This window comes from Psammomys obesus, unplaced genomic scaffold, assembly GCF_907164565.1.
Source record: "Psammomys obesus unplaced genomic scaffold, mPsaObe1.curated_primary_1811, whole genome shotgun sequence".
Classification (NCBI taxonomy): domain Eukaryota; kingdom Metazoa; phylum Chordata; class Mammalia; order Rodentia; family Muridae; genus Psammomys; species Psammomys obesus.
The window spans coordinates 19,056,144-19,074,274 of NW_026596166.1; positions in this window are offsets into that span (position 1 = coordinate 19,056,144).

An 18,131-nucleotide genomic window follows, 5' to 3' on the forward strand; every position below is an offset into this window, starting at 1 on the left:
TCACCTTGTGGAGCTCCTGTCCTCTCCAGGTCTTACTATCTCCCCTTTCTTTCATAACATTCCATACACTCTGCCCACTCTTTGCTATGAATGTCAGCATCTGCTTTGATACATCTGCCAGGTGCATTCTTTCAGAGGCCCTCTGTGATAGGCTCCTGTCCTGTTTTTTCCTTTTTCCAATGTCCATCCTGTTTGTCTTTCTGAGTGAGGATTGATCATCTTGCCCAGGGTCCTCCTTCTTGATTACCTTCTTTAGGTGAACAGATTTTAGTATGTTTTTCCTATATTATATGTTCAGTATCCACTTCTAAGTGAGTATATACCATGCGTGTCTTTCTCCTTCTGGGATACCTAACTCAGAATGATCTTTTCTAAATCCCACCATCTACCTGCAAATTTCATGATTTCTTTTTTTCTTTTTCTTTTTTTTTTTTAACTTGCTGAATAGTATTCCATTGTGTAAATGTACCACAATTTCTCTATCCATTCCTCTATTGAGGGACATCTGGGTTGTTTCCAGGTTCTGGCTATTATGAATAAAGCAGCCATGAACATGGTTGAGCAAATGCCCTTGTTATGTACTTGAGCATGTTTTGGATATATGCCTACGAGTGGTGTAGCTGGATCTTGAGGAAGTACTGTTCTTAATTGTCTGAGAAAGCACCAGATTGATTTCCAAAGTGGATGTACAAGTTTACATTCCCACCAGTGATGGAGGATGATTCCCCTTTCTCCCCATCCTCTCCAGCATGTATTGTCACTTGAGTTTTTTGATCTTAGCCATTCTGATGGGTGTAAAGTGAAATCTCAGGGTCGTTTTGATTTGCATCTCTCTAATATCTAAGCCTTATTTTCTATTTGTAGGAAATTGGATATTGTAGAATTACTATTTTGTTTTTCATTGATGGGTTATATAGCCACTTACTTGCTCTACCTTAGTGTTTATTTCATAAGAAAATCAAGTGCTAAAATATCAAGTGCTAAAATATCATTCATGAGATTATTATAGAGATATAGAAAGTACATTCACAAAAGGCAGAGTAGAAATGACCATGGTAAATTACCAATATTGGTTCTAATTCCTTATAAACCATTTAATTAAATGTGATTTTCTATACATTTGATTAATTTTTAATCTAATTTTAAGAATCTAACTAGATAGAATGTAATGGGATTTTACATTCTAAAGCCTCATGTATAATATTTCCACTAAGGTTTATGCTATATAATGTCCAGACTTTAACTGGTCAACTCAAGTATTTTGTCTCTATCTGGGTATTAATCAATGAATTAATTGAGTTGGTGTTTTACCTGCATGTATGTATGTGTGAGGATGCCAGATGCCCTGGAACTAGGGTTACAGATGGTTGTTAGTTACCACATGGATGGTAGGAATTAAATCCAGATCCTTTGGAAGACCAGCCAATAATCTTAACCACTGGACCATCTTTTCAACCCCAAGCACTTTTAATTAAGCCATATGGTGGTGGTGATACAAGTCCTTAATCTCAGTACTTGGGAGATAGGGGCAGGTGGATATCCATGAGTTTGAGGCCAGCGTTGTCTATAGAGCTAGTTCCAGCACAGCCAGGGCTACTCTAAAGAAGTCCTGTCTTGAAAAAAAAAAAAAAAAAAAAAAAAAAAGACAAAAAAAAAAAAAAACAAACATGTGGAGTTAACAGGTTTAAGTTTTCTCCTGTTTACATCTGGAATACAGTGATTCCAATTTTACACAATGAGCCATGTCAACAGCTTTTATGAAGCAGGCCATCATGAAATTTCAGTGTTCCAAAAACCCAAAATGCGATTAATAAGCTCATTATTTTTATGGTTTTATTTTTATTTATGTAGGAGAATAAAACACATTTAATCCAAGTATTTCACAATTTTCCAAGTCTAAATATAAAATAAGCATAATGAAATTTTATTATATCTTGTCATTTTTAATTTTTACAAATATTTGTATAGTTACATGTATGATTGATGAACTGACCATTATCAAATGTTCATAAGGAACCTATGCCCATTTTGATGATGGTAAAAAAACTTAGACTTTTATTTTGTTCTTTTAATGGATACACTAGAATATTCAAGCCATGTCCAAAAATATGTACTATATGAATTTAGAAGGAATTATGACAGGACAATGTTCTAAGATCTTGACAGGATCAAATTATGGGCCAAATTTAACAAGACAGATTTAATCGAAATAATTATAAGGTTACTCAAGAGACAGCCTCTGTCCAAAAATATAATTGGACAAAAGTGATTAAAAAGATGAACAGCTCTACAAAATATAATAAAACTTATGGTAAGGAAATTGCAAATTAGTTTGAGAATTTCAATTAATAGTCACTAAATATTCATTTCACTCTTCTAAAATAGACATAAAAATCAATTTTCTAATTTACCTGTTTCACCATTTGGTAAATTAAACATCTACAAGTACTGGCCTCCTTTCTGTTGCTTTGATAATGTATCCAGACCAACAGCAACTCAGGGCAGAAAAGGCTGTGGTTTGCAATTCCAGGTGATGTACCATTATTGTAGGGGGAGTGGAAGCATCAACCTCAGAGGACTACATCCACACTAAAGTGCAAAAAGGGGATAAGTACATGGGGTTCCGTCTTGCTTGTGCTTATTTTCACTAGCTTTCTGCATTTTTATAAAGTTTAGGTCTAGCTCATAAAATAATGTTGGACACATTCATGGTGGGTCTTATTACATAACTTACATAACTTATATAACTGCCCCACATACAACTATGATGTAGTGAGGACAAATAAATCTTCATCATGTCATGACTTTCTTCCTAATTGATTCCAGGTTAATTAAAACTGATAGACAGTTAATACTAACTGGTTGTATCTCTCCTTCTTCTCCATTTCAACCACCCTGTAGAAACAGTCTCACTGTATAGTCCAGGCTAATATTAGATTCCTGAATTTTGTGTCTCTATGACCCTACTGGTTGAATAGCTATGCCCGAATTCTAACAAATCATTCTCACTTGTGAAATTATTGGTTTTTTAATTAAATTTTTATTTTTTTACATTAATTACATTTTATTCACGTTTTATCCCAGCTGTAGCTCTCTCCTTCATTCCCTCCCAATTCCACCCTCCCTCCCTCAACTCCTCCCATGCCCCTCTCCAAGTCCACTGATAAGGGAGGTTCTTTTCCCCTTCCATCTGACCCTAGATTATCAGGTCTTATCAGGACTGGCTGCAATGTTCTCCTATGTGGCCTGGCAAGGCTGTTCCTTCCTCAGGGGAGGGGGTACTCAAAGAGCCAGCCAATAGTCCTGTTCCCATTATTAGGGAACCCATTTGGATACTGAGCTGCCATGGGCTACATCTGAGCAGGGGTTCTTGATTATATCCATGAATGGATTTTGGTTGGAGTATCAGTCTCAGAAAAGGCCCTTGGACCCAGATATTTTGGTTCTGTTGCTCTCCTTGTGGCGCTCAGAAGACAAAGAGGATGGACTTTGAAAGAAGGAGAAAATAAGAAACAGGATAGGAGCCTACCACATAGGGCTTCTGAAAGACTCTACACAGCAGTGTATCAAAGCACATTCTGAGACTCATAATGAAACTTTGAGCAGAGTGCAGGAAATCATATGAAAGAAGGGGGAGTTAGTAAGACCTGGAATGGAATTTTTTTTGAAGAAAAAAATAAAGAAGAGGAAACACACAAAATTGATTTCTACAAATATGATAAATTAGTAAAATCTAAAAAGTTTAAAAATTTAAATTACAAATCAGTTAATAAATACTGGGTGTTTATGTTCAATGTGTAGATTATGTGTACTAATAGTAAAGTCATTAGATAGGAAAGTAGAGTTCAGGAGTTCAATACATTTTGGAGCAGTTCAGTGGAGTTCAGTTGAGTTCATGCTGTTCAGTTCATGGAGTTCAGAGGCAGTTTTTCAGTTTAGAAGCAGAACAATTCAGTGAGAAGTGGAGAGAAGCTAGTTTGAATCAGTCAGTTGGAGAGAAGCTTTGAGGTGGAACTTCTGTTTTGAACTAGCCAGCCAGAGTTCAGAAAGAAGTAAAAACGGGGAACTTATTCAGCAGTAAGTCTCAGAGGCTAAGAACATGGGAAGAGGGACTGCTTCTGACATAATCTGATTGGCCTGCTCTTTGATCACCTTCCCCTGAGGAGGGAGCAGCCTTACCAGGCCACAGAAGATGACAATGCAGCCACTCCTGATGTGATCTGATAGACTAAGATCAGAAAGAAGGAGAGGAGGACCTCCCCTATCAGTGGACTTGGGGAGGGGCATGTGTGAAGAAAGGGGAGGGAGGGTGGGACTGGGAGGGGAGGAGGGAGGGACTTATAGGGGGATAGAAAGTGAATAAAGTGGAATTAATAAAATAAAATTAAATTAAAAGAAATAAATTTGAAAAATGTCAGCTTTTGAAAGTTAGCTTTTGCTGAGACAGCATATAAAAAAGTCTAAATTTTTGTGTAAAATAATTTACTTAAAATATTCAATATTGTTTTAAATTTTATCATTTATCTTATATCCTAACATAGTCAATGATTTTTTAATGTCTTGTGAAACAAACAATAAACATGCCTCTTCTGTAAAATTCATATGGTTTTTATGGAAGTAACATAAAAATCAAATGGACAAAAGCTAGAGTTCGTAAGTGCACAGAAGAGACTACAGCATTTTATCTACCACATTTTATGCTAAAGAATTTTCAATTATAAGTATGTAAAATTTTCTGCATAAAAGTCTGTACCTGTTAAGTAAGAATAGTAAAAATGTTCTAAATCAATGCTAATATTCTATAATAAGTGAGAGCAAAGAAATTAAATTTAGGAAGATAATGCTGGGCATTGTCCTTGGGAATAGTGTGGAGAAATTTTGCGTCCATGTTAGATGAGTGCGATTCTAAAAAATTGATAGGAATTTAGCATCCAGCAGGCAGTTTAGAAACAGTAGGAAGAAGGTCATGTAGGTACAGAACTAGAAAAGATAAAACAGCTGATTGACCAATGAGAAGTCTACTCAGTATAATTTTATGTGGAGAATGAGACAGAGTGTTCTGAGCCAGGTGTCAGTAGAGGCATGAAGTGTCTCAGTAGAATGCCAAGAATTATTTGAAATCTATTTGATATCTCGTGGTATCTGAACAGCCTCTAACAGGAAATGATATGTGGATGTCTCCAGTGGTAAAGAGGAGTTAGCTCTGGAGGTTGTGAGCCTAGGAAAGGTTGACAGCACCAAAAAACTGCTGGAAGGTTTTACTAGACAGCATATGTGAGAGCTATTGCTGGCCTAAGCTTAAATATGTCTAGAATGATGAAAAGAATGGAAGTTAAGATTTAAGAGACCTTATATGATTTTGATGAAATTATAGTAAAAAAATAATAATAATAATTATAAAATAAGATGTCTTGTTTAGTAAATGATGAGATATTTGTACAGATTAACAGAATAAAAAAAAACAGATCAAATAATAGTTTTGGAATAAGGGAAAATGCAATTCTAGCATACAAGTTTGAAGATTTCTGGAAATCTGAATATGACATGAACTATGTTTTGGATCCAAATAATTAATATAAGCAGTTTTTCTTAGTTTCTGTTTTTGAATATAAAAATAGTCATGGAAGAGAATAAGAAAAGTAAAGGATTCCAACTAATATGAACTTTTACTGCAGTGCAAAGTTGACGTTGTGATTAAGTAACAACTTCATGAACAAGATAGTGACCAAGAGGAATTTTTAAACTTCTCATGGAGATCATGCCACCTTAATGAAGTGTAATTTTTAAATACATTCCTAGACTTAAACACTATGGCAGGGTGGTTAATTTGTTGTTGTACAGATTCCAGTTTATCCAAGGGTTAACATGGAAAAAATTACTTTTAGATTTAGGTCAAATAATTTCTGAGGTTAGTTTTTTGTTTGTTTGTTTGATTGTTTGTTTTGTTTTCTTTTGTTTTGTTTTAATATTTTTTCTTTTTTAAATTTTTTCTTTCTTTTATTATTATTATTATAATTATTATAATAATAATAATTATTATTATTATTATAATTATAATAATTATTTAATAATTATTTAATATTTAATATTTAATATTAATAATTATTTAATAATTATAATAATAATTATTATTATTATTTACACTTTATTCATTATGTATCCCCCATAAGCCCCTCCGTCCTCCCCTCCCAATCCCACCCTACCTCCCCTTTCTTCATACATGCTCCTCCCCACGTCCACTGATAGGGGAGGTCCTCCTCTCCTTCCTTCTGATCTTAGTCTATCAGATCACATCAGGAATGGCTGAATTGTCTTCTTCTGTGGCCTGGTAAGGCTGTTTCCCCCTCAGGGGGAGGTGATCAAAGAGCAGGCCAATCAGTTTATGTCAGAGGCAGTCCCTCTTCCCATCACTATGTAAGCCACTTGGACACTAAACTGCCATGGGCTTCATCTGTGCAGGGGTTCTAGGTTATCTCCATGGTTATCCATGAGATAACCTAGTCCTTGGTTGGAGTATGAGTTTTTAGGAAGTTCCCTGTGTTCAAATATTCCTGTTCTGTTGCTCTCCTTGTGGAGTTCCTGTCCTCTCCAACTCTTGCTATTTCCCACTTCTTATATAAAATTCCATTCACTCTGCCTGCCAGTTGGCCATCAAGCTCAGCATCTGTTTTGATAGTCTGCAGGGCAGAAGCTTTCAGATGCCCTCTGTGGCAGGTTCCGAGGTTGTTTCCTGTGTTCTTCATCTGGCTTTCAGAGGCACTCTGTAGGAGGTTCCTAGGTTGTTTCCTGTTTTCTTCTTCTTCTGATGTTCATCCTCTTTGCTATTCAGGATGGGGATTGAACATTTTAGTTAGGGTCCTCTCTTTTGATTAGTTTGTTTAGATGTACCAATTTTAGTGGATTTATCCTATGTTGTATGTTTATATGAGTGAGTATATACCGTGTGTGTCTTTTTGCTTCTGGGACAACTCACTCAGGATGATCCTTTCCAGGTCCCAACATTTACCTGCAAATTTCATGATTTCATTATTTTTCATTGCTGAGTAATACTCCATTGCATAGATGTACCACAGTTTCTGCATCCATTCTTCAGTTGAGGGGCATCTGGGCTGTTTCCAACTTCTGGCTATTACAAATAAAGCAGCTACAAACATGGTTGAGCAAATGTCCCTTTTGTGTACTTGAGCCTCTTTTGGATATATGCCTAGGAACAGTATGGCTGGATCTTGAGGATGCACTATTCTTAGTTGTCTGAGAAAGCGCCAGATTGATTTCCAGAGTGGTTGTACAGGTTTACATTCCCACCAGCAGTGGAGAAGGGTTCCCCTTTCTCCACAACCTCTCCAGCATGTGTTGTCCCTTGAGTTTTTCATCTTGGCCATTCTGATGGGTGTAAGGTGAAATCTCAGGGTTGTTTTGATTTGCATTTCCCTAATGGCTAATGAGGTTGAGCATTTCTTTAAATGCTTCTCTGCCATTCGATATTCCTCTAAGAGAATTCTCTGCTTAGTGATGTTCCCTATTTTTTAATTGGATTACTCCTTTGCTGCTTTTCAGCTTCTTTACTTCTTTATATATACTGGATATCAGTCCTCTGTCAGATAAAGGGTTGGTGATGATTCTTTCCCAATCTGTAGGCAGTCGCTTTGTTTTGATGACAGTATCCTTTGCTTTACAGAAGCTTTTCAGTTTCATGAGGTCCCATTTATTGATTGTTGCTCTCAGAGCTTGTGCTGTTGGTGTTCTGTTCAGGAAGTTCTCTCCTGTACCAATGAGTTCTAAGGTATTCTCCACTTTTTTTTTCTAGCCGATTTAATGTGTCTGGTTTTATGTTGAGGTCTTTGATCCACTTGGACTTCAGTTTTGTGCAGGGTGATAAGTATGGATCTATTTTCATTTTTCGACATGTAGACATCCAGTTGGACCAGCTTCAACCATTTGTTGAAGATGCTATCTTTTTTCCATTGTATGGTTTTGGCATCTTTGGCAAAAATCAGGTGTCTGTAACTGTGTGGGTTTATTTCTGGGTCTTCTGTTCGATTCCATTGATCCACCATTCTGTTTCTATGCCAGTACCATGCAGTTTTTATAACTGTTGCTCTATAGTTTTAGCAATTCTGGGTTTCTTGCTATTCCATACGAAGTGAGAATTTTTCTTTCCAGGTCTGTAAGGAATTGTGTTGGCAATTTGATGGGAATTGCAATAAATCTGTAGATTGCTTTGGTAAGATGGCCATAAACTATGTTAATCCTGCCAAGCCATGAGCATGGGAGATCTTTCCATCTTCTCATATCTTCCTCTAATTCTTTCTTCAGAGACTTCAAATTTTTTTTCATAAAAGTCTTTGACTTGCTTGGTTAGGGTTACACCAAGGTACTTTATGTCATTTGTGGCTATTGTGAAGGGTGTTCTTTCCCTAATTTCTTTCCCAGCCCTTTTGTCTTTTATATACTGGAGTGCTACTGATTTTTTTGAGTTCATTTTGTATCCGGCCACTTTGCTGAAGGTGTAGGAGTTCCCTGGTAGAGTTTTTGGGGTCACTCATACTATACTATCATATCATCTGCAAATAGTAATAATTTGACTTCTTCCTTTCCAATTTGTATCTTCTTGATCTCCTTCAACTGTCTTATTGCTCTAGCAAGTTCTTCCAGCACTATGCTGAAGAGATATGGAGAAAATGGGCAGCCTTGTCTTGTCCTTGATTTTAGTGTGATTGCTTTAAGTTTCTTTCCGTTTAGTTTGATGTTGCTATAGGCTTGCTGTATATAGCCTTTACTATGTTTAGATATGTGCCTTGTATCTCTTATCTCTCCAATAGTTTAAACATGAATGGATGTTGGATTTTGTCAAATGCTTTTCAGCATCTAGGGAGATTACCATGTGTTTTTTTTTTTTTTTTTTTACTTTCAGTTTGTTAATATGGTGGATCACATTGATGGATTTCCATATATTGAACCACCCCTGCATACCTGGGATGAAGCCTACTTGGTCATAGTGGATAATATCTTTGATGTGTTCTTGGATTCGGTTTGCAAGTATTTTGTTAAGTATTTTTGCATCAATGTTCATAAGGGAGATTGGCCTGAAATTCTCTTTCTTTGTTGAGTCTTTGTGAGGTTTAAGTACCAAGGTGACTGTGGCTTCATAGAATGAGTTTGGTTGGTAATGTTCCTTTTGTTTCTATTTTGTGGAGTAGTTTGAAGAGAATTGATGTTAGCTCTTCTTTGAAGGTTTGGTAGAATTCTGCGCTGAAGCCATCTTTTCCTGGGCTTTTTTTGTATGGGAGACTTTTGATGACTGCTTCTATTTCTTTGGGGGATATAAGGCTATTTAGTTGATTTACCTGGTCCTGATTCAGCTTTGGTAAGTCAAATTGATCAAGAAAATTGTCCATTTCATTTAGATTTTCAAATTTTGTGGCATATAGACTTTTGCAGTAAGTCCTAATGATTGTTTGGATTTCCTCAGTGTCTGTAGTTATGTCCCCCTTTTCATTTCTCATTTTGTTGATTTGGGTGGTGTCTCTCTGCGTTTTAGTTAGCTTGGCTAAGAGTTTGTCGATCTTGTTGATTTTCTCAAAGAACCAGCTCTTGGTTTCTTGATTCTTTGAATTGTTTTATTTGTTTCCACTTGATTGATTTCAGACCTGAGTTTGATTATTTCCAGCTGTCTACTCCTTCTTTGTGTGTCTGCTTCTTTTTCTAGAGATTTTAAGTGAGCCATTAAGTTGCTTGAATGAGCTGTCTCGAATTTCTTCTTGAAGGCACTTAGTGCTATGAACTTTCCTCTTAGCACTGCTTTCATTGTGTCCCACAAGTTTGGGTATGTTGTGTCTTCATTTTCACTGAGTTCTAGAAAGACTTTAATTTCGTTCTTTATTTCTTTCCTGACCCAGCTGTCATTTAGTAACAAGTTGTTCAGTTTCCATGTGTGTGTATGATTTTTGCTATTTCTGTTATTGTTTAGGTCCAGCTTTATTCCATGGTGATCAGACAAGATACATGGAATTATTTCAATCTTCTTGTATCTGTTGAGGCTTGCTTTGTGACCAACTATATCGTCTATTTTGGAGAAGGTTCCATGAGGTGCTGAGAAGAAGGTAAATTCTTTTCTGTTTGGATGTAAAGTTCTGTAAATGTCTGTTAGGTCCATTTGATTCCTGACCTCTGTCAGAGACATTGTTTCTTTGTTTAATTTCTGTTTTGTTGACCTGTCCTTTGTTGAGAGTGGGGTGTTTAAGTCTTCCACTATTAATATGTGGGGATCTATATGTGGTTTAAATTTTATCAATGTCTTTAACAAATGTGGGTGCTCTTGTATTTGGGGCATAGATGTTCAGGATTGTGATGTCTTCCTGGTGGAATGTTTCTTTGATGTGTATGAAGTGTCCTTCCCCATCTCTTTTTATTAATTTTGGTTGAATGTCTATTTTATCAGATATTAGAATGGCTATTCCTGCTTGCTTCTTGGGTCCGTTTGCTTGGAAAGTCGTCTTCCAACCCTTTATCCTCAGGTAATGTCTATCTTTGTGTCTTAGGTGTGTTTCTTGTATGCAACAGATTGCTGGGTTTTGTTTACGTATCCACTCTGTTAATCTGTGTCTTTTTATTGAAGAGTTGAGTCCTTTGATGTTGAGAGAGATTAATCACCAGTTGCTGTTAGATCCTTTGATTTTGATGTTGGCTGTAGTCATCAGGTTGTATGCTTGTTTGCTTTTTGTTTTACTGTAGTAAGGTTAATTATTTCCTGTGTTTTCTTGAAAGAAGCTAATTTTCTTGGGTTGTATTTTTCCTTCCAGTGTCTTCTGTAATGCTGGATTTGTTTGTAGGTATTGTTGAAATTTGTTTTTGTCATTGAATACCTTGTATTCTTCGTCTATGAGGACTGAGAATTTTGCGAGTTATAGTAGCCTGGACTGACATCTGTGTTCTCTTAGGGTCTGCATGATATCCTTCCAGGCCCTTCTGGCTTTCATAGTTTCTGTTGAAAAGTCAGGTGTGATTCTAATGGGTTTGCCATTCTATGTTACTTGGCCTTTTTTCCTTGCAGCTTTTAGTATTTTTTCTTTGTTCTGTATACTTACTGTTTTGATTATTATGTGGCGGGAGGATTTTCTTTTCTGGTCAGATTTGTTGGGTGTTCTGTAGGCCTCATGTATCCTTATTGTCTTCTCCTTTAATTTGGGGAAATTTTCTTCAATGATTTTGTTGAAAATATTTTCTGGGCCTTGGAGAAGGGAGTCTTCTTTTTCCTCTATACCTATTATTCTTAGTTTTTGTCTTTTCATATTGTCTTGAATTTCTTGCTCGGTCTGTGTCAGGAATTTTTTGGATTTACCATTTTCTTTGACAGATACATCGATATCTTCCATTGTATCTTCTACACCTGAGATTCTTTCTTCCATCTCTTGTTGTCTGTTGGTTATGCTTACCTCTGTAGTTCCTGTTTTCTTCCCTAGATTCTTCCTCATTATTTCCTCCATTTGTGTTTTCTTTAATTTTTCCAATTCTATCTCCAGGTCTTGAGTTGTTTTGTTGACTTCCTTCACCTGTCTGATTGTACTTTCCTGTTTTTCTTTAATTCCTTCAACTCTATTTATTTTATTTCATTCAGTGTTTTAAGCATTTCCTTTCTAAAGGCCATAAACTGTTTGGCCGCAGCTTCCTCTATTTCTTTACGGATGGCAATATTCTGTTTGAGTTTATCTTCCTCTATGTCTTTACGTATTTTATTTGTTTTTTCTGTTATCATCTTCATGAGCATAGTTGTTAGGTCATCTTCTTGGATTTCATTTATGCTGGGGTGTCCAGGGCTACTTGCCCCTGAGTAACTGGGTTCTGGAGATGTCATATTGCTCTGTCTTTTGTTGCTTGAGCTTTTATGCTAGCCTCTAGCCATTGTGCTATCTTAGGTGTTTCGGGTTATTTTCTGGTGGTTCCTGGGGATCCTGTGGTAGAGAGAATCCCCTTGGCAGAAAGCTGGTTTTTCTTGAAGGAAGTCTTCTCAGCTTTTTGGGTATAGTCCCTGGATGGCTGGCATTTTTTCAGTAGTTGCTGCTGCTCACCTCAGGGATAGAGACCTGAGTGGTAACTGTGGTCTTTGTTAGTTGAGAGGGTTCTCCTCTCACCCAGGGAAGTTCTGAGGAGAGCCGCCCTGTTTCTAAGTTTCTTGCTGTAAATTTAATGATCAGCTGCTGTGACCTAGTTGGACATCTGGCACGCAGCAACTGTTTGTGCCTGTGTCTGGAGCACAGCTGAGTGATGGCAGCTCGACCCTGCTGGTCTTTGCTAGACTTTTTCCAGGGAAGGATTGGGTGATTTAAGTCAGTACAGTTTCCTTCCTTCCCTGTGGATTCTCTGGAGACAGGGACTCCCAGTCTCTTTTTTTGCCCTGGGGCACACTGCTCAGTCTCTGCCAGCTGGCTGGCCCCAGAAACTGCCTGTGTCTGGAGCACAGCTGAGTGATGGCGGCTCAGTCTCCGCCAACTGTCTGGCGTGCATAAATTGCCTGTGTCTGCCTTTCCGGCCTTTGGTAGCCTGGGTGTCTGCCTAAACTGGGTAATTTTCCTGAGACCTTTTCGGGGTGGGGATGTCGTCTGAGTGCTCTGAGATCAGACCAGCCATTTCCCTCCCTGTGTGTTTGCACCAGACAGTGAAACTCATTTGCTGGTGCCCTGGTGCCCACAGTTCTATTTCAGGTGGTGAGTCAGGCATGCTGGCAGGCAGGGCTCTGTGCTGGAGCCTGGGTCCCTGGCTCTGGCTCCGGGCTGGCTCCTGGGGCGCCTGTGGAACCTGAGTCTTTTCCAGAGGATGTCTGGGTGACCTCAGGTCGGTCCCAATTGTTTCCTGTACCGTGGGGTTATCTCTCGACTGAAAATTCCAGTCTCTGATAGTGTGGTGCGCACGGTTCAATCTGGGACTGTGACCAGAGACACTGGCTTGTGGCTCTGGGCTGGGGCTGGTGGCCAGCAGCCAAGCATCTGGCGGAACTGGGATCTCTTCCGCGGTTTAGCTGGGTGAGTTAAAAGCTGATTGAATCCCCCATCGTGGGGTATCTTCTCACCTGGGAAACACAATGACTGTATTTTATGGCCACTAGTTCTGATTGCTGGTCACTGTGCTGATCCTGCTACTGCTGCTCAGAATGAGAGTCCTCCCGGTGCCTGAGTTAGTTTTAAGGTTCAAATTTGCTAACATTTTGTAGAAAACTGTTCAAAAACTTTGTCTAAAGTTTAATTTTAGAAGTTGAGGATAAGAAAAACAGACACTTTTCCTTTTTAAAAAATGTTTATGTGAATATTTTCTTAAAATGTTTATTTTATCTGTCTGAATGTTTACGTGTGTGTGTGTGTGTGTGTGTATGTGTGTGTGTGTTTGTTTGTGTGTGTGACATACATGTCTGGTTGGTGGTCACAGAGGACGGAGCAGAAAAACAACTCCCTTGCAACTAGAGTTACTGGTGATTTTGAGCTACCTGGTGGGTTCTAGGAACCAAACTTAGCTGTTCTCCAAGATCAATAAGAGTCCTTAACTACTGCACTATCTTTCCAGATCCAAGAAATACTTTTCTACCAGAATCAATGTAGCAAGACATTTCTCCTATGATTTAATCTTCCACAAATATGTCTTTTTTATATACGAATTAATGAGAATATGTCTAACTGCAGAAACTGGATCTGAGTCTACATAAGGAGACAACACAAGAGGAACCCAGCCATTACTGTTGTTCCCACACTGTTCTACCTCCCTTAACAGTGTGATCACCAGCAATCATGACTGAGAAGTACAGCAAGACAGAAATGGCTGGGTAGACAAAGACCTCAGGAAAATGGTGAGAATGGTGAGAAACAGACTTCTAAGGAGGCAGGCTTAATTGATCAGCTCATTTAATTTGGTCAAACAAAGGCTATGTAAACCTTGAGGGAGTGGGTAGAAACTTTCAGTGTGTGTACACATCATTGAATGAGGCTAAGGTGCTGGGAATGACTTACTTGCATGAAGGGGAATTCTGAAGAGGTTAGAAAATGCTGTGATGGCTCCAGAGACTTCTTTTTCACCAAAATAAATAGTGATATAGTACAGGTATTCTGATATATATATAATACTTCGGTTTCTTTCTCTATGACTGGACAGACCTTCCCATTACAAATACAACTCAGCTTCATTGAGGAGGCACAAAGAACTTGGCCAACCAACCAAGTACCTAAGCATTATACCTTGTTCTTAATGTTTCACCAGTTGTAGTTACTATAGTATATAAATAAAATAACGTCCTGAGTGTAATTGAAGCAAAGAGGCTGCAAATTAAGCAAAATTTAAAAAAAAGAAAGAGAAAAATATGGCAAACTATGAGGGTCCAAACCAGAAAATCAGAAGTTCAATAAGAGAAGCAGAAAGATTTCTTCCAAAAATAACCTTGGGAAAATTTTATATAATGTAAAAACAAAGGACAATGAAAAAGAAACATTCAAGTAATAAAGTGATAAAATTTAGTTCAACATATATGATTAAATCCATATTTAATTGAGCTTCATGCAGTATGATATTCATATTTTCAGTTTAGTTTGACTATTAGAGTTGCATCATGGTACGGATACTAAAAACTACTTGATAACACCAAAGAATATTTCAAATTAATCTTTAGTGCATCATAATTATTCTAACTCCTAATTCTTTATATGTTAATATACATTATATGTTAGTGATATATATTTGTATACCATTAACAATTTACTTATAGCTTTCATAAGCAACACTTTAAATAATAAAATTTTAATTACTTTTAAATAGTAAATATATAAATGTCTTTTGCTAAATATTTCACTATAATTTTACATACCTATAAAGTTCCTTGCCTTAAATTTAAAGTTACTTAATGCCTTTTCCATAGAATGTCTATAAATATTCATATTCATTGACAAATGTGTGTGAATATATATAAGGGCTGTGATGATCATATTTATTTATTGTGTGCTTTCCCAGATAATGGTAACTGGTTCAGACAAATCTATAGTATTTCTATACCCCAGATGGCACCAAGATTCATGCTATAATGTAGATTTCCATGTGTTTAGATGACTCCGTCTGGCTTACTTGATTGAGGAATTATGCAAGAAACTGATGTGTATTACCACCTAGTCATAGAATCAGATATTCTTCATTATCTTTTCAGTTATTTTGCTGCCTGAGCACTAAGAAGCCTAAGGAATATAAAGCTGAATCAGAAAGATCCTTACCTGGAAAAGAGCTGCCTATGGAGTAAGATCACTGTAAATTTTATTGTGTAAAAATATGCTTCATTGTATTAAACATTAAAATTTTCTGATTCATTAGTTGAAACAACCAGAATTTTTCTGTTTCTCTTGAATAACATGCAAATAAATACAGACTTAATAATTGTGTGGTCTCCTTGTGTCAAAAAGTGCCATTTCCAAGTCTTTAGAACTTACAGTATGGTGTGAAACATTTATGTAAAGAAATGAACTGGAAAAATAATTTAGGTAAATATCTATCAATCAAAATGTAGAGTGATTCATAAGTGTCTAAAATATGAAGTAGACTGAACAAAAATCTAAATGTTAACAGAGATTTCAATCTCCTCATTTTACAAGTGAGGGGAAAATGAACCCAATGGGATAAAATGCATTGAATAACATATATTTTGCCAATAGATATCAACTATTCAGTTCTTTTTTTAAAATTTTTATTGTTCTAATATTAGAGTTTGTTAACTTTGTATCCCTGCTATATCCTACTCCCTCTTTCACTCCCAATCCCACCCTCCCACTCTCATCTCTTCCATGCCCCTTTCCAAGTCCACTGATAAGGAGAACCTCCTCCCCTTCCATCTGATACTGGTTTATCAGGTGTCTTCAGAACTGGCTGCAAAGTCCTCTTCTGTGGCCTAGCAAGGCTGCTTCTCCCCGGGGGGGGGGGGGGGGGGGGAGGGGAGGTCAAAGAGCTCACCATCGAGTTCATGTCAGAAACAGTCCCTGTTCCCCTTATTAGGTTACTCACTTGGATACTGAGCTACCAAGGGCTGCATCTGAGCAGGGGCTCTAGGTTGCATCCATACATGGTCCTTGACTGGAGAAACATTCTCATAAAAGACCCCTGTGCCCAGATATATTTGGTCCTTGTGGAACTCCTGTCCTCTCCAGGTCATATTAACTCTCCCCCAAACCCACTTTTTTTGGTTCCTGCATTCTGCCGGAGGTTTGGTTATGAGTCTTAATATCTGTTCTGATACACTGCTAGGTAAAGTCTTTCAGAGGCCCTCTGAGGTAGGCTCCTGTCCTGTTACTTGTTTGTTCCTACATTCAATGTCCATCCAAATTGTTTTGCTACCTGGGTCCTCTTTCTTGTTTATCTTCTTTAGGTGGACAGATTTCAGTATATTTATCCTCTCTTATAGGACTATATATATGTATGTCTTTCTGCTTTGGGGATACCTCAATCAGGATGATCATTTCTAGGTCCCACCATTTGCCTGCAAATTTCATGATTTCCTCATTTTTAATTGTTGAGTAGTATTCCATTGTGTAAAAGTACCACAATTTCTGTATCCATTCCTCAAATGAGGGACATCTAGGTTGTTTCCAGGTTCTGGCTATTATGAATAAAGCTGCTACAAACATGGTTGAGCAAATATCCTTGTTGTGTACTTGAGCCTCTTTTGGATATATGCCTAGGAGTGGTATAGCTGGGTCTTGAGGAAGCACTATTCCTAATTGTCTGAGAAAGCGACAGATTGATTTCCAAATTGGTTGTACAAGTTTGCATTCCCACCAGCATTGGAGGAAGGTTCCCCTTTCTCCACAACCTCTCCAGCATGTGTTGTCACTTGAGTTTTTGGATCTTAGCCATTCTGATGGGTGTAAGGTGAAATCTCAGGGTCGTTTTGATTTGCATCTCTGTGATGGCTAAGGACGTTGAACATTTCTTTAAGTGTTTATCTGCCATTCTGTATTCCTCTACTGAGAATTCTCTGTTTAACTCTGTACCCTATTTTTTAACTGGATTGCTTGATTTGCTTCTTTTTAACTTCTTTAGTTCTTTATATATTCTGGATATATCTGTCAGATGTAGGGTTGGTGAAGATCCTTTCCCAGTCTATAGACTGTCATTTTGTTTTGATGACAGTGTCCTTTGCTTTATAGAAGCTTTTCAGTTTCATAAGGTCCCATTGATCGATTGTTGCTCTTAGAGCCTTTACTGTTGGTGTTCTGTTCAGGAAGTTGTCTCCTGTGCCAATGAGTTCCAATATCTTACCTACTTTTTCTTCTAACCAATTTATTGTATCTGGTTTCATGTTGATATCTTTGATCCACTTCGACTTTAGTTTTATGCAGGGTGATAAATATGGATATATTTCAATTTTTCTGCATGTAGACATCCAGTTGGACCAGCACCATTTGTTGAAGATGCTGTCTTTTTTTTTTTCCACTGAATGGTTTTGGCTTCTTTGTCAAAAATCAAGTATTCATAGGTATGTTGGTTTAATTTTGGGTCTTCTATTTGGTTCCATTGATCCACTATTCTATTTTTATGCCAAACCATGCCATTTTTATTACTATTGCTCTGTAGTACAGCTTGAGATCAGGGATGGAGATGCCTCCAGATGATCTGTTGTTGTACAGGATCGTTTTGGAAATTCTGCGTTTTTTGTTTCTCCATATGAATTTGATAATTTTTCTCTCAAGATCTGTGAAAAATTGTGTTGGTATTTTGATGGGAATTGCATTGAATCTGTAGATTGCTTTTGGCAGAATATCCAATTTCACTATGTTAATCCTACCAATCCATAAGCATGGGAGATATTTCCATTTTCTGATATCTTCTTCAATTTCTTTCTTCAGAGACTTGAAGTTTTTCTCATACAAGTCTTTCACTTGCTTGGTTAGAATCACTCCAAGGTACTTTATGTTATTAGTGGCTATTGTGAAGAGCTTTGTTTTCCTAATTTCTTTCTCAGTCCTTTTGTCTTGGGTATACAGGAGGGCTTCTGATTTTTTTGAGTTAATTTTGTATCCAGCCACTATCTGAAGCTGTTTATCACTTGAAGAAGTTCTCTGGTTGAATTTTTGGGGTCACTCATTTATACTATCATATCATCTGTGAATAGTGAA